The sequence below is a fragment of the Amphiura filiformis genome, chromosome 2, assembly GCF_039555335.1.
Source record: "Amphiura filiformis chromosome 2, Afil_fr2py, whole genome shotgun sequence".
NCBI lineage: Eukaryota > Metazoa > Echinodermata > Ophiuroidea > Amphilepidida > Amphiuridae > Amphiura > Amphiura filiformis.
This window is the reverse complement of record NC_092629.1, coordinates 17,611,952-17,637,705: the sequence shown is the minus strand read 5'-3', so window position 1 is coordinate 17,637,705 and position 25,754 is coordinate 17,611,952. Positions and strand designations below refer to the sequence as shown.

At 35.4% G+C, this 25,754-nt stretch overlaps 1 protein-coding gene across 1 annotated transcript in view; it reads left to right on the top strand.

The window, feature by feature from the left end:
* The first annotated feature begins 7,811 nt into the window (after nt 1-7,811).
* LOC140145950 (protein O-linked-mannose beta-1,2-N-acetylglucosaminyltransferase 1-like) overlaps nt 7,812-25,754 on the top strand; it is a 214,351-nt gene continuing 196,408 nt past the window's right edge. The window contains 1 exon segment of the mRNA XM_072167688.1: nt 7,812-7,903. The gene's annotated coding sequence lies outside the window, so the exon portion shown is untranslated.

The following is a 25,754-nucleotide window of genomic DNA, read 5'->3' as shown; positions in this document are numbered from 1 at the left end:
TGATGTGTGGAATTGTCGCACACAGGAGAGAGGATGTTATGGGCTCGAGGGCGCTTTCAGTTGTTTGTTGATTCAGTCAATTTGACGGGTTCCGGGATTTGGAGACTGTCGGTGAGAAATTGATAAGAATTGATTTAGTTGTTGACAAAAAACCGCATCCATATGTCATGTTTATATTTTAGTTTGTCTCAATTTCAACAATTTGGATAATTAAAATCAAATTTCTGGAAACTATACTAAAATATTTTGGAAATATCACCATGTGACAATATTGACCAGGGTCCTATTTCATAAAACTTTAAGATCATCTTAAGTCAGACTTAAGATGAATTAATTCATCTTAAGTCTTGAACTCCTCTTAACTTTAAGATTAATCTTATCTTCTATATTAAATTTGCACGTTTTTTCTTTGCGGCCTATTAGCAAAAACAGTAGATGGTCACCAATATATTCTGTTAAAAGAATAATATTCTACACGTGATAAGCTTTAATTTGATACCAAACTTTTTATCTATATTACGTTTTTGCAGTGACAAAACGCCATCCAAACGTCATGTATTTCCTGTGTAATCCAATGGCGCAATCATTGGTGGTGCGCTCTCTTATAAGCGGCTTTTAAAGTGTGTTGCTATGTATGCGCATTTTACAAAAAACATAGAATAAGGGCAGAAGTCTTAATAAATCCTTTTATTTCATTCGCAAATGCTTGAAATAACATTTGTGATTAGTTTTAGCAATAATGTTTTTTTATTTATCCAAAAATACTGGTCTCTGACGTTAAGAAAAGCATCAAAAATCTACTTATATGAGCGCTTTTGCTATAGATTTATACCAAATCAGAATAACGCATAAAACTTGTATTTTTGCTTAAAATGCCAAAATCAGTAGGCCTAGTTTGAAGACAGAGAACGAGAGGGGGGGGGTAATTTGACTCAATTATGTAAATAGGCCTATATTTAAGGTACTAAAAATATTTGTACACACATAAAGTACTTTTCACAATTAAAAAATTAAAATTAAAGAGTATCTTTTTGCATAAAACATTCAATTTTATGTCCAACCTCTTCAAACTTCTGCATGTTGATAAACACGTTGAAATTTGGGTCTTTTGGTGATTCGGACTGATATTTAGAGCACCATTTCTTCCGAACGGAAAGTCGTAGAGGGATGAAATCTTGGGAAATGACTAGAAACTGTCTCTAATTTACTTAAAAATGTAAAAAATTGGATTTTGATAACTATTGACGTTTATAAGAGGGCGCACCACCAAATCACTCCACGATTTATGTACCAGTGAAATTCGGTTAAAATAGTCCACCGCTTATTTGAGCTTGTTGCGGCTTTATTTTCAAAACGTATAGTCAAAATTTGCCCATTTTCAGCTCATTTGCTTCCGACAAGTGTCTACATGACAAAATATGAGAAAAAGTCCCAATGTTTTATTTCAGAGATGGAGTTTTGGCGCGAATTTGGACAATGTCCGGTTTCAAAAATTGAGTGATTTTTAGGGTTAAATTTGCACGTTTTTTCTTTGCGGCCAAATAGCAAAAAAAGTAGATGGTCACCAATATATTCTGTTAAAGAATAATATTCTACACGTCATAAGCTTTAATTTGATACCAAACTTTTTATCTATATTACGTTTTTGCAGTGACAAAACGCCATCCAAACGTCGTATTTCCTGTGTAATCCAATGGCGCAATCATTGGTGGTGCGCTCTCTTATAAGCGGCTTTTAAAGTGTGTTTGCTATGTACGCATTTTACAAAAAAAACATAGAATAAGGGCGTAAGGCTTAATAAATCATTTTATTTCATTCGCAAATGCTTGAAATAACATTTGTGATTAGTTTTAGCAATAATGTTTTTTTTATTTATCCAAAAATACAGGTCTCTGACGTTAAGAAAAGCATCAAAAATCTACTTATATGAGCGCTTTTGCTATAGATTTATACCAAATCAGAATAACGTATAAAACTTGTATTTTTGCTTAAAATGCCAAAATCAGTAGGCCTAGTTTGAAGACAGAGAACGAGAGGGGGGGTAATTTGACTCAATTATGTAAATAGGCCTATATTTAAGGTATTAAAAATATTTGTACACACATAAAGTACTTTTCACAATTAAAAAAATTAAAATTAAAGAGTATCTTTTTGCATAAAACATTCAATTTTATGTCCAACCTCTTCAAACTTCTGCATGTTGATAAACACGTTGAAATTTGGGTCTTTTGGTGATTCGGACTGATATTTAGAGCACCATTTCTTCCGAACGGAAAGTCGTAGAGGGATGAAATCTTGGGAAATGACTAGAAACTGTCTCTAATTTACTTAAAAATGTAAAAAATTGGATTTTGATAACTATTGGCGTTTATAAGAGGCGCACCACCAAATCACTCCACGATTTATGTACCAGTGAAATTCGGTTAAAATAGTCCACCGCTTATTTGAGCTTGTTGCGGCTTTATTTTCAAAACGTATAGTCAAAATTTGCCCATTTTCAGCTCATTTGCTTCCGACAAGTGTCTACATGACAAAATATGAGAAAAAGTCCCAATGTTTTATTTCAGAGATGGAGTTTTGGCGCGAATTTGGACAATGTCCGGTTTCAAAAATTGAGTGATTTTTTAGGGTTAAATTTGCACGTTTTTTCTTTGCTGCCAAATAGCAAAAAAAGTAGATGGTCACCAATATATTCTGTTAAAAGAATAATATTCTACACGTGATAAGCTTTAATTTGATACCAAACTTTTTATCTATATTACGTTTTTGCAGTGACAAAACGCCATCCAAACGTCGTATTTCCTGTGTAATCCAATGGCGCAATCATTGGTGGTGCGCTCTCTTATAAGCGGCTTTTAAAGTGTGTTGCTATGTACGCCAAGCATTTTTACAAAAAAACATAGAATAAGGGCAGAAGTCTTAATAAATCCTTTTATTTCATTCGCAAATGCTTGAAATAACATTTGTGATTAGTTTTAGCAATAATGTTTTTTTATTTATCCAAAAATACAGGTCTCTGACGTTAAGAAAAGCATCAAAAATCTACTTATATGAGCGCTTTTGCTATAGATTTATACCAAATCAGAATAACGCATAAAACTTGTATTTTTGCTTAAAATGCCAAAATCAGTAGGCCTAGTTTGAAGACAGAGAACGAGAGGGGGGGTAATTTGACTCAATTATGTAAATAGGCCTATATTTAAGGTATTAAAAATATTTGTACACACATAAAGTACTTTTCACAATTAAAAAATTAAAATTAAAGAGTATCTTTTTGCATAAAACATTCAATTTTATGTCCAACCTCTTCAAACTTCTGCATGTTGATAAACACGTTGAAATTTGGGTCTTTTGGTGATTCGGAACTGATATTTAGAGCACCATTTCTTCCGAACGGAAAGTCGTAGAGGATGAAATCTTGGGAAATGACTAGAAACTGTCTCTAATTTACTTAAAATGTAAAAATTGGATTTTGATAACTATTGACGCTTATAAGAGGCGCACCACCAAATCACTCCACGATTTATGTACCAGTGAAATTCGGTTAAAATAGTCCACCGCTTATTTGAGCTTGTTGCGGCTTTATTTTCAAAACGTATAGTCAAAATTTGCCCATTTTCAGCTCATTTGCTTCCGACAAGTGTCTACATGACAAAATATGAGAAAAGTCCCAATGTTTTATTTCAGAGATGGAGTTTTGGCGCGAATTTGGACAATGTCCGGTTTCAAAAATTGAGTGATTTTTAGGGTTAAATTTGCACGTTTTTCTTTGCGGCCAAATAGCAAAAAAAGTAGATGGTCACCAATATATTCTGTTAAAAGAATAATATTCTACACGTGATAAGCTTTAATTTGATACCAAACTTTTTATCTATATTACGTTTTGCAGTGACAAAACGCCATCCAAACGCATGTATTTCCTGTGTAATCCAATGGCGCAATCATTGGTGGTAGCCACTCTAATAAGCTGCTTTTAAAGTGTGTTGCTATGCAGCGCATTTTTACAAAAAAACATAGAATAAGGGCAGAAGTCTTAATAAATCATTTTATTTCATTCGCAAATGCTTGAAATAACATTTGTGATTAGTTTTAGCAATAATGTTTTTTTATTTATCCAAAAATACAGGTCTCTGACGTTAAGAAAAGCATCAAAAATCTACTTATATGAGCGCTTTTGCTATAGATTTATACCAAATCAGAATAACGTATAAAACTTGTATTTTTGCTTAAAATGCCAAAATCAGTAGGCCTAGTTTGAAGACAGAGAACGAGAGGGGGGGGGTAATTTGACTCAATTATGTAAATAGGCCTATATTTAAGGTATTAAAAATATTTGTACACACATAAAGTACTTTTCAAAAAAAAAAAAATTAAAATTAAAGAGTATCTTTTTGCATAAAACATTCAATTTTATGTCCAACCTCTTCAAACTTCTGCATGTTGATAAACACGTTGAAATTTGGGTCTTTTGGTGATTCGGACTGATATTTAGAGCACCATTTCTTCCGAACGGAAAGTCGTAGAGGGATGAAATCTTGGGAAATGACTAGAAACTGTCTCTAATTTACTTAAAAATGTAAAAAATTGGATTTTGATAACTATTGACGTTTATAAGAGGGCGCACCACCAAATCACTCCACGATTTATGTACCAGTGAAATTCGGTTAAAATAGTCCACCGCTTATTTGAGCTTGTTGCGGCTTTATTTTCAAAACGTATAGTCAAAATTTGCCCATTTTCAGCTCATTTGCTTCCGACAAGTGTCTACATGACAAAATATGAGAAAAAGTCCCAATGTTTTATTTCAGAGATGGAGTTTTGGCGCGAATTTGGACAATGTCCGGTTTCAAAAATTGAGTGATTTTTTAGGGTTAAATTTGCACGTTTTTTCTTTGCGACCAAATAGCAAAAAAAGTAGATGGTCACCAATATATTCTGTTAAAAGAATAATATTCTACACGTGATAAGCTTTAATTTGATACCAAACTTTTTATCTATATTACGTTTTTGCAGTGACAAAACGCCATCCAAACGTTCGTATTTCCTTGTGTAATCCAATGGCGCAATCATTGGTGGTGCGCTCTCTTATAAGCGGCTTTTAAAGTGTGTTGCTATGTACGCGCATTTTTACAAAAAAACATAGAATAAGGGCAGAAGTCTTAATAAATCCTTTTATTTCATTCGCAAATGCTTGAAATAACATTTGTGATTAGTTTTAGCAATAATGTTTTTTTATTTATCCAAAAATACAGGTCTCTGACGTTAAGAAAAGCATCAAAAATCTACTTATATGAGCGCTTTTGCTATAGATTTATACCAAATCAGAATAACGTATAAAACTTGTATTTTTGCTTAAAATGCCAAAATCAGTAGGCCTAGTTTGAAGACAGAGAACGAGAGGGGGGGGGGTAATTTGACTCAATTATGTAAATAGGCCTATATTTAAGGTATTAAAAATATTTGTACACACATAAAGTACTTTTCACAATTAAAAAATTAAAATTAAAGAGTATCTTTTTGCATAAAACATTCAATTTTATGTCCAACCTCTTCAAACTTCTGCATGTTGATAAACACGTTGAAATTTGGGTCTTTTGGTGATTCGGACTGATATTTAGAGCACCATTTCTTCCGAACGGAAAGTCGTAGAGGGATGAAATCTTGGGAAATGACTAGAAACTGTCTCTAATTTACTTAAAAATGTAAAAAATTGGATTTTGATAACTATTGACGTTTATAAGAGGCGCACCACCAAATCACTCCACGATTTATGTACCAGTGAAATTCGGTTAAAATAGTCCACCGCTTATTTGAGCTTGTTGCGGCTTTATTTTCAAAACGTATAGTCAAAATTTGCCCATTTTCAGCTCATTTGCTTCCGACAAGTGTCTACATGACAAAATATGAGAAAAAGTCCCAATGTTTTATTTCAGAGATGGAGTTTTAGCGCGAATTTGGACAATGACCGGTTTCAAAAATTGAGTGATTTTTAGGGTTAAATTTGCACGTTTTTCTTTGCGGCCAAATAGCAAAAAAAGTAGATGGTCACCAATATATTCTGTTAAAAGAATAATATTCTACACGTGATAAGCTTTAATTTGATACCAAACTTTTTATCTATATTACGTTTTTGCAGTGACAAAACGCCATCCAAACGTGCATATTTCCCTGTGTAATCCAATGGCGCAATCATTGGTGGTGCGCTCTCTCATCCTGGATGACCAAACTCATGAATATGCAAATTAGCTTCTTCAAGAAATACATGGTATACTGTTAAACTATTTAAGAGGAATTGAGATAAGATTAATCTTATCCTAAGATGAATTATATGTCTTGACTTAAGATGAATTGCAGTTAAGATGAATACTTAAGATCATCTTAAATAGAAGCTTTATGAAATAGGACCCTGGACATACATGTATCATATACTATGATCAGCTCGTAATTTTGTTACTTCGTTTGTCAATAAAGTCCCAAATCATGCCCGCATAAATTCACAAAAGCATTTGTCAGTCACGCAATATGCAAAGCACAGTTTACATAAAGGGCTGCGTTCAGTCTGTATCACTTCATGATGTTACGAGTCCCACCTACATGTAGCTATTACACTATGGACCACAATGGCCTCATCCCAATGGCATAGTTCAATAACCTCAATTAAACAATCATAGTGCAAAATTTGATCTCAAGTTTCAGAGTATGAGTTTTTGTACCCAAATTTTCAAAAGTCATTCAATGAATGTGCAAATGTATTGGGGTTAAAGAACTGTGCCTTAGATAGATGAGTATGCTGTGGATCCTAGTGTATTACGAACTGATCATAGTATAGTATGTACCAACTGACCAACTGACCACGGTGACCACCTGACCACATCACATGTCCACCTGCCATCGCAACCTGACTAAACGACCAACCGGACTCAACTTAGCGCAAGTGTACAAAATCCAACATAGTTCAAAATCTATCATACACATAGTTCTTATTTCAAAATGTGTTTAGCATAGACTTGTGTGAAATTGGGATAGAGAAATAACATAATAAATGTTCAACCAGCCCTTTTACTTGCAGAATTGTTTTGAGACCCAGCCATGTCTCCATGCCTGATATAACATGGGAGATAGCATTATTTTAGAAGTGGAACAATGACCTAGCAGTGTCTCTCTCACCTGATATAACATGGGAGATATATATAGCATTGGGTTATTCCATTTAAAATCCACACTATCCCTGTGGAAGATTTAGCTAAAGTCTTCCACAGAGGGAGTATAAGTTTTGAATAGAATAGACAATTGGGTAAATACTCACTGCAGTTGTGGAAGATATAGGTAAAGCTTTAATACAGTGGGAGTATGGATTTCAAAATGACTAATCCTGACCAATTACATTTGAAAAACATACTCCCTCTATGGAAGATATTTCCAAAATCTTCCACAGGGGTAGTGTTGATTTTAAATGGAATAGCCCATTATTTAAAGTACAAGGCTGCACACCGAGTTGTTCCACGCAATAAATGGGTGGGTCTCAAAACAATACTTTTTTCTCATTCTTGAACAGATCACATGATCTTAATCTCCCACACAGACAGTGTGAATTGAAAATGGGGTTACCGGAATGGGCGACTCCATTTGGAATCTACGCCCCTGTGTGGGATATTAAGGTCATATCTTCCATAGGGGGTGTAAGGATTTCAATGGTAATAGCCCAATGACCAGTTATGCACCTTCAGATTCAGCATCAACCTTTAGCTTGATTATGGTGTCAACCTGCACAGCATAATCTAGTTTACTTGTTTGTGATTTGATTTCAGCTAATGAAATCTACGATAAAACGGAAAAAGTGAAGAACGTTAGCGGGGTTAGGAAAATACACTGCGCCAAATAGGATTGCATGTATAATAAATAGGTATGTTCATATGATGATGCTTTTTGTTCTGGATTGATGTAGATTAATGGGGAATTTGATACCCCTCTAAAGATGTTACTTTGGATTTTGACACCAAATTAGGGCTGAATATTTTGCAGTAAAGTCTTAAAATCAGATGAAAAGTATATCTTTGAGTTGGAACATTTTACCAAATTAGAGCCAAGATGAATAGTTATTGAGATTGAGATTGATTCTTGTAATGTGGGACAAAATTCTACCCAGGACAGACAGTGCTGAACTATGATGGTCCAGATGCACATTAATGCATTGTATGTAGGTAGGCACGTAGCTAGGGTTGTGTGTGGGGGTGTGCATGTATGGGAGGGGGAGAGTGACTTGCATGTGCACAGGTACCCTGTAAATTACAAAACCTATTGATACATAATAATGCATTGGGTTACACATTATTTGGTACTAATTCAGATTATTGTTTGTAATGCAGATGAAATCTGGATTCTTATTAATCCACATTAGTTCGCATGAAAAACATTTTGTGAACGTCTTTTATAATCCTGCCATTAAGTGGATTGTGCTAGCGCTAGCTGTATTATTCAATTGGCAAATCCTTGTTTGTGTTGTCAACACAATTAGTCAATTGGGACTTTGAGTAAAAGTGTTTTTTATACAGTGACATTTTTGACGATCCACTGATGTCGTAGAATCTAATATGCTTTAAAAATAAACATTAATGCACAGGTCTGTGCATACATTGTATTATGTGCAAGCAACCTCCCCCACACACACCCATGAAAGAAACAAACACCACACAAACATGCACGTAACAATTGTTTTTAATGTTCTGGGTGCCATAGTTTCAACATAAACAAGAATTGTCTTTAAAAATGATAAAGTTCATCCATGGACCAGGTGTAAAGTAGGTCCCTACTTTGTTCTAACTTTCATGCAAAAGGAACTAGTCATTTGTATTATCCTTCAAACAAATTCGTAAGTTTTGAGATAATTTCCCAAAATATCAAGAGCTATCTTAAGAGCCACTGAACAAATACTGGGCTTGTTTGTACTTATTTTAATGCAGTTTTTATGCTGATTCCAAATATGCTTACAAAAATGTACAATTCTGAAATTTTCGAATTTTTCAAAACTTTTTGGAACTTGTCACCCACATGAGGAGAGTTCAATTTATAATAACTGCTGTCATTTTAATCATCTTGGACACACAGGATTGCACACACCACCACAACAATAACAGATTCTAGTTATGTCTAGTAAAGTTTTCAAATCAAATCTGCCATGAAATACAAAACGGATGTTGTTTTTAAGTAATATAGATTGATGGTCTAAGATAGAGTGGCAAGTTTTGCGTGATTTAAAACTCCAAATTCCGCGATTTTCCGTGCGTGGTTTTAAATACTAAATTCTGTGGTGTCATTTCCGTGTTCACATTCAGGGTAAAATGAAGTTACTTGCATTATCTTTTTAGTTGTTTTAAGCCTGATATCTTTGAAGATGGACTTCATTATTTTCATTATTTTAACCTCACATCTCATTATTTTTTCTTCATTTTTATTTTCTCAAGGAAAAAACATGTTTTCCCCGAATTTCCGTTTTTTTCTTAAATTCTGTGATTTGTCCATTTTTCCGTGACACGGAAAACTTGCCACTCTAGTCTAAGATGATACACTTTTATTTGATTTTATAAATCTAACACGATATAGCAATATGATTCCTTTATTTTGTGATACCAATTTTCATATTCTCATTTAATTGTTCTTTCCAATTAACACCTGCAAATATTCTGAATACTCTTATCAATATTAGTTTTATAATTCTTAAGATACAATTATTATACCGATGCAGATAAGATGAGAATATAACAGAAATTCAACACGTCTTATGGCCGTATCACAAAATTAATATCAAACGACTCGTCTAACTTCATCGCATCGCATGTAAATAATTCAAATGGAAAGGTGTAAACAAAATATTATACAGCACCGAAGGTGACGTTGTATAATTACTGTGAATATAAATGACCTACTTAGTAGGCTCTTCCATTTAAAATACACATTCCCTCTGTGGAAGATTCAGCTAAAGTCTTCCACATGGGGAGTATGAGTTTTGAATAGAATAGATAATTAGGTAACTTTCATATGAAATACTCACTCCAGTTGTGGAAGATAGGTAAAGCCATAATACAGGGGGAGTATGGTTTTCAAAATGACTAACCCTGACCAGTTACATTTGAAATTCATACTCCCTCTATGGAAGATATTTCCAAAATCTTCCACAGGGGTATAGTGTGGATTTTAAATGGAACAGCTTACTGTCGTGTTAGGATAAGAGAAGCAAGGAAGTTAGTGTGTTGTCTTGACAGATTTTGTAAAAATGACTGCATCATGTGGGGGACACGTAACGTATAGGTAAAGTAGGTCTTCTTCATTTTACTCAATCATCAAGGCTTTTAAAGCCACATTATAACATTTCTGTAAAAATAGATTAGCATTTTATTTTCCATAAAATGTTAAGCTTTTACTGTCAGATATGGCCCCTTTTAATTTTGAGCTGAACAAGTGTGGTAAAGCAAGGAAGATTGGAATTTATACTACTAGCGCCAATGCATGTTACTCCGGTGGTAGTAATACGATATGATCCCCTGATGTAGGGGTGTGTGTGTATGTGTGTCCCACACACTGTGTGTTATAAACATTGCATATGTGTTTGACTTATATTTTCCATCGTAATAATTAAACGACGGTTCCTGCGTTTTATTGAAAATCTCAGATTTTGACAAAACTACAGCACCGTAAAGTCTTGATTTTTGCAGAGTATCTTTGTTTACTAAAGTACATACAATTGTGTAAAATCCAGAATTAAACATTTTTTTGAGGGCGTTCTCCTCAGCAAGTGTTATAATATGGCTTTAAGTAGAAGTTTTTGAATTTTATGGAAATAATTATGTCAAATTGAATGGGGCAGGCAGGCAGGCAGGGTCACATTAAGGGTAGACGAGGTATTGTTGGTCGAAGCAACCAAAAAAAAAATTGATTTTCATTTTCTAGATTAATATATTATTGACAAATAACACTTTGATGTTTTGCAAAAATTCATTCTACAAATACTATACTTTGCAAACTTACTTAATTTGTTGTTGTTTTAATGAGTAATGTACATTGTACAAAAGTGTTGTTGTTTCAGCCCTCTTTACAACATAACTCAAGAACTACAGGACCTACAAAAGTTTATCTGTGATATTTGAATTCTTCTACACGCTCGCTATGAAATGAGCAATGCAGTTTTTGCCAAAGCTCACTACCATTCGCAAGATGCTGTGAACTACCAAATTGCAACAGTTTGAAATAGTTAATAACCTTAAGTGGGAAATTTTATACATTGTCTTGTATTGTACCTTTAAAAATAATGATGATAAATAAATAATAGTATACATTTCTGGAAAGAGAGTGAAAATTGCTCCTAAAAGAGACAATCACTCCTAAAAGAGTGAAAATCACTCCTAAATGAGTGAAAATCACTACTTAAAGAGTAAAATCCACATTACTCGATAGAAGGGACATTGGAGTGATTTTCACTCTTCTCACTCCGTTAGGAGAGATAATTTTTCTCTTGTTTATTCTAAAATCAAGAGAAGATATCGTTATAATATGACAAAATATCTAGCTATATGAAGTGAATACAATGCACATTATAAATGTATCAAATTAAAGTCAATGACAGTAACAGCATGGAACTCAATGCATTACTCCAGGCTTGAGGGTCCACTTGTTAAAAGCAGAATACCTGTAACATATACTGGCCAATGACTTCTACATAATAATAAAGGCAAATTTTGAAGGATGTATTATATTCACATCAACATTTAAGTTTGGTTTTCTTGTTGAAATTGGACTAGAAAAGGCAGAAAAAAGGTTGGTGGTTAAAGAACCCTAAAAAGAAGCTTACATGTATGTAGGTTTGCATTGAATGTCTGAAGTGCTAACATTAAGACTTAAGCTTTAATTTTATGCAACTTGTTTACAAAAAGATGGGGAAAAGGAATATCATTCTTCATATAATTTGTGGATTGTTTTTTCTATGTAAATGTACATATTTTGGTGAAAACGTTTTAGAAGGCAAACAGTTAATTCTGACAATTGGTAAGTGTTAAGTGAAAGGTCTTTGACCAGTTAAAAGGTGCAATGGCTGTGTGTCCATCTATTATATTATGGCTATTGGCTAACAGTAATGTACTGTCCTGTTCAACAGCCTTTTTGTAAAGCCTTTTTTGAAATTTCTTGAAATAAACCTCACTATACACAGTTAAATTTCTTTAGAAGATTCAATTTGCTAAATTATTAACTATGCACTCAGACAAGATAAACTATTAAATACATTTGTACATGTCGATAAAAACTTGCTAAATGGATACAGCAAAGCTCTATGATTAATTTGGAATTGATGGGACTTAATTAAAGAGAGCTACTTTACTTTGTGTACTTTAAAGAAAATTACCGACATACTGAAACTTCCAAGAAATATTATTTAAAATGTAATTCTACATGCATTTATACAGCAAATTATACTGATAGTGCCCTTATTAAACTTTTCAGTGAATTACTTTTATTGAATAATTGATTGCACAGACAATATGCGTTGAATGTAAATGACTCCAACATCTTTGTACAAATCTGCATGTTTAATTTTGCATGTGTTGGGGATCAGGGCACAGGCTAAATGGATTAACCATGACTCAGATGTGGATCAGAAAAGATGCCTCACCCTTCCCAGAATCCATTGCAACATCACACATCACCTCGTTACATCGAATGACATACCCCTGTGTGTAATTGCCGCCAACCGAGGACAGTGTGTATTGCTAGCTAACCGTGGACGTGTGTATCGTGTTTTCATCGCCTAACCATGGACTAAAATGGTGGATTTTTTTGTGTGTATGATACTTACTAAACAGAATTTTAGCCATATCAACTGCTGACTGTATTTTTTACACACATGGTCCGTAGTTTTGAGCAATTAACGCTCAAATGCATTAAGCATGCATTTGAGGTCTATTGGAACAGTTTGAGACTGAGGACTGTCCTCGTTTGCAGGTAAGTCCGCAGTTTAGAGTGAAAAATCATATGTGTGTCCTCGTTTGCAGGCAAACACTGTCGCTGAGTGACGCACCTATTACTTTGTTTTCATGTTGAGAATGGCTAATCAGGGCCAATAGTAAAAAAAATAAACATATTTTGCAAGATTTGAATGTGCTTTGTTCATTAAGGTACTTTTTGTCACTATCGACCCATGTTGCATGCTTTGCATGCACTAGATTGCAAATCAGTACATAAAATTGAAAAGGAAGAAATGCATTGTGGGAATATTAAGATATCTCCTTGATGTGTATACTTTCTAGAGTACAAATATTGTGGGTTGATTCTCATGACAATTTCATTACCAACATGACAGGAATGTGAGTATTGTGCTTGATGATGGGGAGGGGCAGTCTGGATTTTAGTGAAGTTTGTTTTGTGAATGTGTAGCTAAGATTCTGCCTGAAAATTGAATCTGAGAATAAACCATAATATATAGGGTTACCTGCGTTTTGCAGAGTGATAGAAATGACCTAATTGGCGGTTACACACATTTCAAGAGAGGGAACAAAAGCATGGTCACCCTCTCTCTCTCTTTTGCTTAAATTTGAAAACTTATACAATAACACGCCAAGAGAGCCCCTCCCAGGCTCAAATCCAAGAGCGTCCGGGGGGAGGGGGTGTGGCGGCTCTACGCCCTACAACCCTGCTCGGACTTTACCACCAGGGGCCTAAGGCAGGCCCCTGGACCCTACCCCTAACATGCTTCACTCGCTTACATTGGATAGTCTTCAGGTTTATTTCATTTCAGAAACTGCACTTGAGAATATCCATTTGCCTGGTCTATAAAGCATTTCTTTAGTGCCTTTTATAGTCCACAGCATCACATGGGTAATGTGGATTTCAACTGGAATAGTCCAATATTAATAAAACACAAAGTCAGGGAGTCAGTGCAAGACTAATGTGACCTGACACAAAATATCCACCTTTCTGTAGTTTCCATATGTTTTGGCCAGAGTCATCTCAGGATATTGACCATATCATGCCCTCAATCTGTTATACCATGACCGCTAAGCTTTCCTTGATCCAGAACGGAATTGTTCACTTAAAATTGATACAAAGAAATTCACCTCTGTTCATGGTTTGTTAATTATCAAGTTGAATATATTACCATACCAAATTCCTTCCAATGGTTGCAAATATATTGTCCATTTGTGATGTATAATAATTTGTGTTTAGCTGTTTGTCAGATATAGTTGGGTGCCTTGTAGAGGTTATCTGAGGAGGGGGATTTTAGAAGTAAACTTGAACAGCTTTCTGGTCATCAGGTTGATAAACATTTGGGCAACTGCAATGGGAGCAGGGGGGAGGGGGTTCTTCCTGGTTGAAGGTGTCCGGGGATGTGCCACAGGTTTGGGGCAACTGCAATGGGAGCAGGGGGAGGGGGTTCTTCCTGGTTGAAGGTGTCCGGGGATGTGCCACAGGTTTGGGGTACCTGTTCAGCGATTTTGGTATATTAATGGGTAGGTTTTCAGTGGAGTCCAATGTGCCCAAATTGAGCAAATTTGGGCAAAAGTGCCTTTAAAAGCACCCAATTTGGGCAAATTTGGGTGCTGATAGGTTGCAAAAACAGCAGAGAGGAGGTATAGAGAAAGTCAGCATCTGAATGCTTGTGTAGCCCATCCTCATACAATTTTTTTGATGAACCCCACCCATCCGGTTGCAATTTAAACATTTGTTTTACTAACGATGTTTCTTCAGGGAGAAGGTTCTTAGTGAAATGGTGTGTACAGGGATGCGTGGCACGTTTGGGTGGATTTCCAAGGTTTTTGGAAGAACTTGGGGGTTGCCAGTTTCAAAAAACTGGTTTCACCCAAACCCCCATTCTGTTATTTGCATAAGTGGAAGGAAGGAAGAAAGAAGATGAAGGGAAAATTTGTTTTCTCTGCCTGGGTTTTGAACCACCGATCTCTCGGGTGCCAACAGAATGGGGATAGCAAGCCACTATTGTAACCGTCACCCGGCCAAAATGCTTTTGTGTGTGTAGTTTGGCAGGATTATGCAATCAATTCATTAATGCGGGATGCATGATCTTGCAGTCACTTCATGCTGTAGGCCTATATTGTAGTATGGTAGCATTAGGTAGTATTAGGGTTACAGAGTTATTCAAAATGTTTGATGGGGATGAGGCCATATATGGTCCATAGTATATAAATACAAATGCACAATTGAAGTTACACTTGACATTGGACCTTAATCCTTCCAAGTGATTAAACCATTATAATTACTAAGACAGAAAAGGTTAAGTGGTTGGAAAGGCTATTCATACAGTGTTTTAAAACAAGATCGATCTAGATCAGGGTTACTTCCTGAGTTTTGGGGTCTTTGAGCTCAGTAAAATCATGAGGGACTCCGTATTTGTCAAATCTTGAAATTTTTGGGTTCACTTTAATAGACCCCATCATTTGAGACTAAAATGTGGTACATGTAACTGTCAGGATTTGTGTCCAAAGAGGACCAAAAATTGTTTAGGACCCCTTATGTTTTCAAATTTGGTAGATTAGGCAGTCCAATTGGACCCCATAATATTTGGACCAAGCAGGAACCCTGATCTGGATCATACCCCAAACTTCAAGGTAGACTAAAATGGGGTAACTGTGTCAGGATTTGTGTCCAAAGATGACAACAAATTGTTTGGGACCCCATAGTTTTCAAATGAAACAGATTATGGGGTCCAACTGGACCCCATAATATTTAGACCTACATGGAACCCTGATCTGGTTCATACTCCGAACTTTAAAGTAACAATAATTGAAGAACTTTGGAGAAACAATTTTCAGCAGCATGGACAAGTTTCTGGTTTTAACTTCTATATTGGGCTCTGATATCGGGCTATTCCAGTTCAAAACCTTACACCACCTATGGAAGACACACCCTTAATCTTTCACATAGGGAGTGTGGATTTCAAATGGGTTACCTGAAATCTACACCCCCTGTTTGGGAGATTAAGGCCATGTTTTCCATAGGGGGTGTATGGATTTCAGCTGGAAAAGCCAATTGGCCCTGGTAGTGTACATGGTGTATGACTTGATAAGGCTGGTTTAGTTTGTTACGGATTTTAAGCCATCGTTATCATGGTTATGGCTACCCAAAGGCTGACTGGACTGCCAGGGCTGCACTGGACTGGCAATGTGAGCCAGTTGCCCTAAAAACATATGAAAAACATCCAAAGATATCAAGAAGCTACAAGAATGTTTTTAACCACAAGACAAAGGCCACAACTTGACTCTTTGAGTGCTTATAAATGATTGGCTTTTGTTTGAAAGGCTTTATATCCTCGGGTTGGTTTTGAAAAATCTTTGATTACAAGGTCATTGTTTAGTGCATTTTTTCCCAAAATTACAAAACTTTGTTAACATGTAAACTATAGAATCACACCCACAAAAAAAAGTGAGTCACCCTGACTCAAATTAATGCGTCATTGGTTTGTCCGTATAACGAAACACTTGAAGGATCATGTGAGTCACGATGACTCATTACAAATGAGTCTGATTACTCTAAGACTCACTTACAGTGAGTCTTCATGACTTGCTAGAATTTTCCAGATGAGTCATATGACTCAGTTTATATCACTTGAATGAGTCATTAATTTTGTCCGTATAATGAAACACTTCATTCATGAAGTGAGTCAAGCGACTCATTTCATACATGAAGTGAGTCAAGAGACTCAGAATGGATATATGAAATGAGTCCATTACATGACGATGTGATGAGTCATACGAAATACAGGCCTTGTCTTTTGAGGTATTTGAGTGCGATAACACACCATCACACACCTAAAATGGTCTTGAGGAGTGCAATTTTCAGCACAACTAATTCTGGTAAAATAGGGAAAAGGTACTCTAAAAGTGACCAAATGCAAGTCACAATGATACAGAAAACTAGCATGTATTTTTACTTTACATGCATATAGATCATTGGAAAAATTGAATGGATTTGCAAGTCTCTTAGATATGCCTATTATAGCATAATGGACCTACTTGTACACAAACAATTTTAACAGAACAATCTATAATACTTATAACACACACGGTCACAATCAGTTTAAGCAAAATAATTAGCATTGATAAATACATGTCATCTTATTTATTTTCTCTCAAAAAGAAACATTCAGGATTACATTGATGTACTTATACTAACATCAAAGTGGCTTTCATACAACAGTGATATCCATTATAGAGACATCGCTAATAAATGTTCAACTCAATGAAAGCCCCTGTTGTACACTATGGTAGCTACCTTAAAACATGGTGGAGTTTCAATTGTGAATATTGCGTTTTCTGCTGGTTATAACCCAACACTTGTTAAGATTTAAGATTAATACAAACCACAGATATAGAAGGGAGATACCAAAATTCTAGTTTTAGTTCTTGTCTCTTAAAATTCAGTATAAAGCATAACAGTTGTTTATCAAAAAATTATTTCAGTTCTAACTTCTTTTATCTTAAGCTTCAGCACTATTAGCCTCATCATTAATGATTGTATTCGAGTTGTACAGACACCTCACTGTTCATTTAGCACCTTCTGAATGAACGCGAGTGTGTTTACCATTTTTTTGTTGTATACCAAATTGAAATTGTAATGGACCAGCATATTAAGTAAAGAGACTGCTGATATCAAGTCGTTGGTGGTGCAAATTACTTCATTCTCTGCCAAGATGGTGAACGATTTCCTGGAATTTGTCAGTGCACCTGGCTTTACTCTCGTAGAGAATTCTTTCCATGGTCCATCCGTTGCCTGGAAAGGAAAACAAAAATGTGAAATAATTTTATTTCTGGTAATGTACACAGGACACAATTAGGTGAGATGGAATGGTCATGGTCACCAAACTCCCTAAAATTCCATTGCATATCAGGTTTGGACATCACCTCACATTGAATACTGGTAAATAGTTTCCCTTTTCAAGGCTAGTGCATGTGCTGTCCTGTAACTTAGTGATTTTCCCATGAATAAATTAACTTAATTAAGTTTGACCGATTTAACTGGTGCGATGACCCATCATTCAAAGTAGGAAACTCCATTGTGAAAAATTGGACCATGCACCTTTAAAATTAATTTTTTGCCAAAATTGTATAAATAATAAAAAAAAAATCTTCATGAATAGGTCTATACCTCACAGTACTTTTACCTTCTTAAGTTCAGGTCTGAAACTTGGCCAATGTGTTCCTATGGCCTAATATCAGGGTGTGAAGGGCCATTTCACAAAAAGAGGAAAACAGGCAAAAACAAGGAAAAACACCATAAAATTTGGGTAAAAAGGCCATAAATATTAGGCTGAAAGTAAATGAGAAAGCTAACATTTTTGCAATCAGCTGAAAAGAGGAACTTTACAGCTGATACCCCTGTAAAATATTAACATATTAATTAACCTGTCATGCTAACTTGCATAATAAAAGCTAATTAAGTATGCAAATTAGCATGACGGGTTAAAATTGAATACACAAGGTCATTGGAAAACTAGAGCAAATGAACCCTGTGACTTGCTTACTTGTATCTAACATACGGCCTGCCAGCATAGCTGCATCTAAATCAGCCATGCCTGCAACGCACATCTTCACTAACTCAAAAATTCTGCACAGAAGTTTACACCAGCTTGAACCTAATGTTCTGTTTTAAACTTACCTTGCTTTGCTGATAAAGTAGTGCCTTCTCTCCCATCAGTGTAGTGTAGGAATTAAAAGAAGTGCCCCTGATGATATGATCACTGCAAATTAAAAAGAAATCAAGACTGGATTCATTAAATATTATATTATTCATTAATAACCTATCTTAGGTTTAAATGCGTATCACTTGTTGGGAGTGAAATTGTACAAAATAATGCACACGTACTGAGATGTTGATGCGTCTAATGCACGAGCCCCAAGGGGGGGGGGGGGTGCATTAGACGCATCAACATCTCAGTGTAAGTGCATTATTTTGTACAATTTCTCGAGCAACAAGTGATACGCATTTATTAACCTATTTCATACACGAGAAAAAAATCCTGTGATTTTTGCTATTTTTATAACAAAATTGCTTTCTTGCCCTCGGGCTCTTCTATATTGGAACTCACTTGGAGTGTTTATTCGTCAGATCGGAGTCTCCGACCTCGGGCCTGCCGAACATCAAGACGTTTTTATTCTAAGAAATTGGAGGAAACCGTTTTTTACTTATCCTATAATTTAGTTCAAATCCGTGAAATCTAAAATGGACTTTCCCTTTTACAGGAAATTTTTGTTTTTCTAAAAGGTTTTTTTTTTTTCACCTTTCCAAAAGGTAGCTATACATAAGTATGCAAATACCACAATTAACCTCTACGCCTACCCCCCCCCTTTTTCTGAGAAATTGAAAAAGACAACTTAGTATAGGCCTTCGAAAACGGACCTTCCCTTTTATAGGGAATTTTTATTTCTTCAAAAGGTTAATTTTAGATTCTACCTTCTCAAAAGGTGAATGCAAAGATGTGTAAATACCATAATTAACCTCCACGCCTATCCTCCCTCTTTTTCTGAGAAATTGAAAAAGACAATTTAATAGCCATTTGTTGCCCAAATTTGAGAAATCAAAAAATGACCTTCCCTTTTACAGGGATTTTTTAATTTTTTCAAAAGGGTTAATTTTATCTTTTACCTTTCCAAAAAGGTGATTACAAAGATATATAAATACCATAATTAACATCCATGCATACCCCCCTTCTTTTTCTGAGAAATTGAAAAAGACAACCAAATAGGCCTACCCTTCATATTGTCCAAATTCGAGAAATTGAAAATGAACTTTCCCTTTTATAGGAATTTTTTATTCTTCCAAAGGGTTAATTTTATTTGTATCTTTCCAAAAGGTTTATATAAAGGTATGTAAATACCAAAATAAACCTGACTACCTGTCCCCCCTCTATTTCCAAGAAATTGAAAAAGACATCTTATCTGGCATATCCTACATTTAGTCCAAATTCGAAAAATCTTAAATGGACATTTCAAAAGGTTTATTCCTATTTGTATCTATCCAAGAGATGGATACAAAGGTGTGTTAATACCACAGTAAACCATACTACCTGCCCCCCCTCTTTTTTCAGAGAATTTGTAAAAGACATCTCTATTGGCATATCCTAATATCTAGTCCAACTTCGAGAAATTGAAAAAGGCCCTTTCCCTTTTATAGGGATTTTTTTCATTTTGCCCAAAAACTTTTTTTCCATTTTTATTTTTCCAAAAGAGCTCAAAAGGTTGATATAAAGGTGTGAAAATACCATAATTAACCTCCACACCTATCCCCCCTCTTTTTCTAAGAAATTGAAATAATAACTCATTAGGCCTTCCCTTATAGGAACTTTATTCGTCTTTTTTTTCAGAGTCTGTAAATATTCAATAGATATAATTTAAGCTTACATAAGTTTTCAGTCCGATAGAGCTTTTATTAGGCAGTCTGCCTAAGCTAATACTGGCTGAGAGTACTGATACTGGATGGTTCAATGTAATACAATAGACAAGATTCAGCCGGCGAATCCAGTCATAAAAATCGCCTCTAAAACAATATAAATAATTACCTATGCGTACCAATATTGCTCTCGTTCTCTTCAGTAAATCAACTTCTCCGCTGGCTTTCGGGTGTCACTGATGAAATTATTCGTGAAACTGCACGATTGAAACGATTTTATTCACAGATCTCTCACTGGCTGCAGAGCAAAATGGCGGCGCCGGCAAAAAGAACACAGCCTCGCTTTCAAGTCAAGTTGACTCACATTTTTTTCTAAAAAGTCTCAAAATACGATCTTGACTCATTTTTTACGACCAAGTGAGTCAGTCGAAACATTTGCAAATGAGTCAGCTCATTATTGACACACTGTTAAAATACAAATGAGTCAATAGAGACTCATTGGTTGTTGCTAATGAGTCAATTTTCACCTGACTCACGAAAATTGTACACAAATGAGTCAAGTGACTCACTTTTTTTTGTGGGTGCACACACATTCCAGTCTCTATTGGACTTTGTTCTGCGTGTACATTTATAAGATGAACTTGTTATATATTTGATTTTTTGGCCCGGCTTATGTTACCATCCAAACTAGGCGGTTACCCATTTTTGGCGGTTCTCGGCCGGGCGAGATTACCTGGCTGATGGTGACTCTACCCACCAAGTTTCATGCCCATATGACAGTTTTTACTAATTTGACCTCAGATGACCCGTGGGTGACCTCAGATGACCCGTGGGTGACCTCAGATGACCCCAAGATGACCTTCCAAAAATTTGGCTCTAAATGTTGACTGTACCCACTAAGTTTCATGCCCATACGACAGTTTTTACTAATTTGACCTTAGATGACCCCTGGGTGACCTCGGATGACCCCAAAATGACCTTCTAAAATTTTGGCTCTAAATGTTGTCTGTACCTACCAACTTTCATGCCCATACAACAGTTTTTAGTAATTTGACCTCAGATGACCCTTGGGAGGGGGCCCCGGGGTCAGATGACTTAACGAACATAAACTTCTTCTTAACAGGACAGAACTACACCCACCCACAGAGTTTGGGCCCCGTAAGACCTCACGACGGCCTCACACGACAGTTTTAGTAATTTGACCTCAGATGACCCCTGGGAGGGGGACCCGGGTCAGATGACTTAACTAACATAAACTTCTTCTTGCCAGGACAGAACTACACCCACCCACCAAGTTTGGGCCCTGTGCGACCTACAGCGGCCTCACATTAGCAGTCACAGACAGACAGACAAACAGACAGAGAGACAGAGAATAGCGTATTATTATATAGATGGTTATTTGTTTGCTTGTTTGTTTCTTTGTTTTATTAATGAGCTTATTTGCATATTTTGCCTATATTTTCATTAATCCACTCTGCATCTTAAACACAATAACCAATCAACTTCAAATTTGGTGTGGTGATTGGATATGGTAGCCTGATGTGATGTATATAGTTTTGTGTCATATTTGCATATTTATGAAGATTAATGAGCTTATTTGCATATTTTGCACATTAATCCACTCTGCAGTTTAATCGCAAAGGCCGATCAACTGACTTGGTATGTGGATTGGATATGATGGCCTGATGTGCTGTATAGTTTTGTGTCATGTTTGCATATTTATGAATATTAATGAGCTTATTTGCATATTTTGCACATTAATCCACTCTGCAGTTTAATCGCAAAGGCTGATCAACTGACTTGGTATGTGGATTGGATATGGTGGCCTGATGTGCTATAGTTTTGTGTCATGTTATTTGAATATTTATGAATATTAATGAGCTTTGCATAGAAACTGCATAATTCTAGTTTACATTTATTCTTATTATTACATCATGTCAGAACTAAGTGTAGAAGTACTGCATTTATTTTAACTTCTGTGGAGTTAAAGAAAAAAAACTTCTTGGAAGAATTTTGTGGTTGAGAAAGAGAAGACTGATCAACTTGACAAATTATCAGCTTACGTACATGCAACAGTCAATGATTTGTGTTGCCTAGTTTGCTACTTGGTATGTACTCTACTGTCTTTAATATTGTCTAATGCTCCACCTTGTAACATACCCTGTGTAGTTCCAGTTTAAAAGCTTTTTTCACTGAAAATTGGCTTCTACTAAATGCCTCCTTTCAAAAAACTGCATGCCCCAGGGCGTTTATTACTGAGAATACAGTACACAATTTTTTACTGGTAGCTATATGTATATTAATTTATTATGGGGATGCGCTTTAAACTATTTCTTTTTACAATTAAAAGAACTGGTCTCTACACCTATAGAGTTGGTCTCTCCCTGTATCTCTCTCCTAATTGATAAAGAAAAGTTTTGTCTTTTTGAAACAGTTTGGTTTTTAACCTTTGTGTATAAATTGTTTCATTTTTACCCCCAATGGATGTTGTGTTACATTTTTGCTGTTTTTAAATTTACCCTAGTACATGTAGGCCCGGGTCCTTAGGTTCCCTGCTAGTCAGTTGGAATAGAATTGTCTAGTTTTTGCACATATTTTGTTTGGATGGAAATTCTTACTTTCATGCAACCATCCAAGCAAATAAACAAGCCAGGAAGCAAACAAACAAATATTTGAAACATGCCTGCCCAGGGTGTGTGGCTGAAAAAAAATCTGAAACATGCTAATGATGGGGTTGACATCAACTATTTTAATCAGTTACATTATGAATGTTAAAATTGAAATTTAGTTCAGGAAAATACTGCCTTGAAGACTAGTTGAAGTGCTGTCACACGCTCTAAATAAAATATTGTGGCAAGGCGAGTATGTATTCTGGAATTGTTTCAAAGACTGAAGGGAATAGAGCTTAAAAGTTGCCGCAAATTCATGCGTTTACTATCACTATGGACCATAATGGCCTCATCCCAATGGCATAGTTCAATAACCTCAATTAAACAATCATAGTGCAAAATTTGACCTCAAGTTGCAGAGTATGAGATTTTGTACTCCAATTTTCAAAAGTCATGCAATGAATGTACACAATGTGTATTGGGGTTAAAGAACTGTGCCCAGATAGATGAACATGTTGTGGATCCTATGAATACTCTGCAGAGACTAGAGAAGATCATGCGAGATGATGAGAGTTGCGCTATTCCAGTTGAAACCCATACACCCCCTGGAAGACATAACTATAATCTGCTCAAAAATGGGTTATTCCAGTTGAAATGCATACACCCCTATGGAAGACATGACCTTAATCTCCCATTCAGTTAATAACCCCATTTGAAATTCACACTCCCTGTGTGGAAGATTAAGGTTGTATTTTCTATAGAATGTGAATGGATGTCAACTGAAATAGCACATTGCCTTACTTGCCTTGAGAGCATACAACCGCCCATGTGACTTCTCATTTTGAAGACCCTAGATTATCACGGTATCACGCGGAGTCTAAATATTTAGATACCACTAAAAATGCTAGTGACCGTAATCGCTGCGGGTCAGCGCACAGCAGGGTGGCGACGATCATTGATGGTTAACTTGCTGTTAATATGATGTGTAACAACGATGATGATCAAATTAATCATTTATAACGTGATAAGAGGCATTGAACTGCAAGTTTGATAGTGAAATAAGGGGATGTGTTAGTGACTTTTTGGTACTAATAGATGCAGTTTGAACGTGTTTCTATTTCGTTTTCATGTTCAGTTTGGAATATGAGTGGGATTTTGGTACTTATGATTAAACATTGAAAAGCTCCGTTTCAGAATTCTGCTCCTTTGAACCTTAGAGATTGTTTTTTTGTGTCTTTCCAAAGTAATGTGTTTCTCATTTTAAAGATTAAATGTGTTGCAGATATTTGTGAGAGTGACAAACCATAGACTTTATAGTTTAGAGGAAATAACTACCCATTGGATAATGTGAAAAATGTAAACATTTTGCCTTTGGAACCCAGGAATATCCCAAGGCGCGATATTCTGAGGTCCAAAGCAAAATGCTTAGATTTTTCACAATGCCCAACATAGTTGAACTGTATTGATCTCTTCACTTTACAAAATAACACAAAATGTTCCTCAAAAGTTTGTAAAAATAAACAATTTTTAAATACGGCTTGTACAGAGCATGGAGGTTACTACTAATTTACTTTTTACATTGTGAGATATTAATTACCTTAAGGCCAGAGTAATGGAAGACACATTCGTCCACGACCGAATTTGAGATTTTTTGATATTTATCAACACTAAGATGTATTCTTTCACTCGAAACTGATAAAATACAACTTGCCAATATTTATTCGTATTTTTGCTTGATTGATTTCACTCTTTTCAACTCTAAAAAGTCACATGGCTCAACACAGCTTAGTAAATTGGCGGGGAATAATGAGTCAGAAATGCGCGAATCACGAAATATTGTGATTACATACGCGATTCGCGTCGGCGTGACGTGGCCAAGCAGCTCTGCCGTATATCCAACGCAGTCAAGGCGCATTCGGTATGTTGTTAACGCCAGCAAATGTGATGTAAACAAAACAAAAATTTGTAGTGAAAAAGCCACTTAGATTTTTTAATTATTTTGGATTTTGGCGCACTAAAACCAGACATTATAGATTCATTGGTGCAAAAAGATGCATATTTAGACCATGCACCAGATACAGCTTTTACAAGCGTGAAATTCTTACCGTTTAAAAATATACAGATGTTATGTGCATTATTTTGACATTTTTTTACTAAAACATCGATTTCTCAGAGTTCATTTTTGACAATATTGCACGATTTTTATGACAAGATAACTCGAAAAATATGCAAGCAAAAGGTCAACTTTTTGCACTATCGCTTAGAGCACATCAAAGTCTGGGGAAGGTTTTCTCATTTTTTCAAAATATTTGTTTTGAACAAAAATATACACCATTATGTGCAATTTTTTGCTTAATAGAGTGACAAAATTGCTTTTTTCACATGTTTTTTTTTAATATTTTGAAAAATAAGACGAATTTCAAAAAAATAAAAAAACCTTCCCTAAGTTCATGTCTCTTCTCCATGAAAAACTAACTAAAATATTTTTACTCCGAACGGATTTTTTTTTAATTTTTCACAAAAAAATTGGGGTAAAAAGTGTATTTTTGTGATTTTCTCAAAAACTCGATATTCTTGAACAAATCTGACGTCACCATGGGATTCCTTGACTCATTTCCTTTCCAAAAATGTATAGTTTTATATACTTTGGACATACAATTCAAAAATAATGATGCTCGAAAAGGTCCATGTTCTCTCCCATTACTCTGCCCTTAAGAGACCTTGTGTATAAAAATCAAAGATGTGGTGGCAGACTTAAAAAAA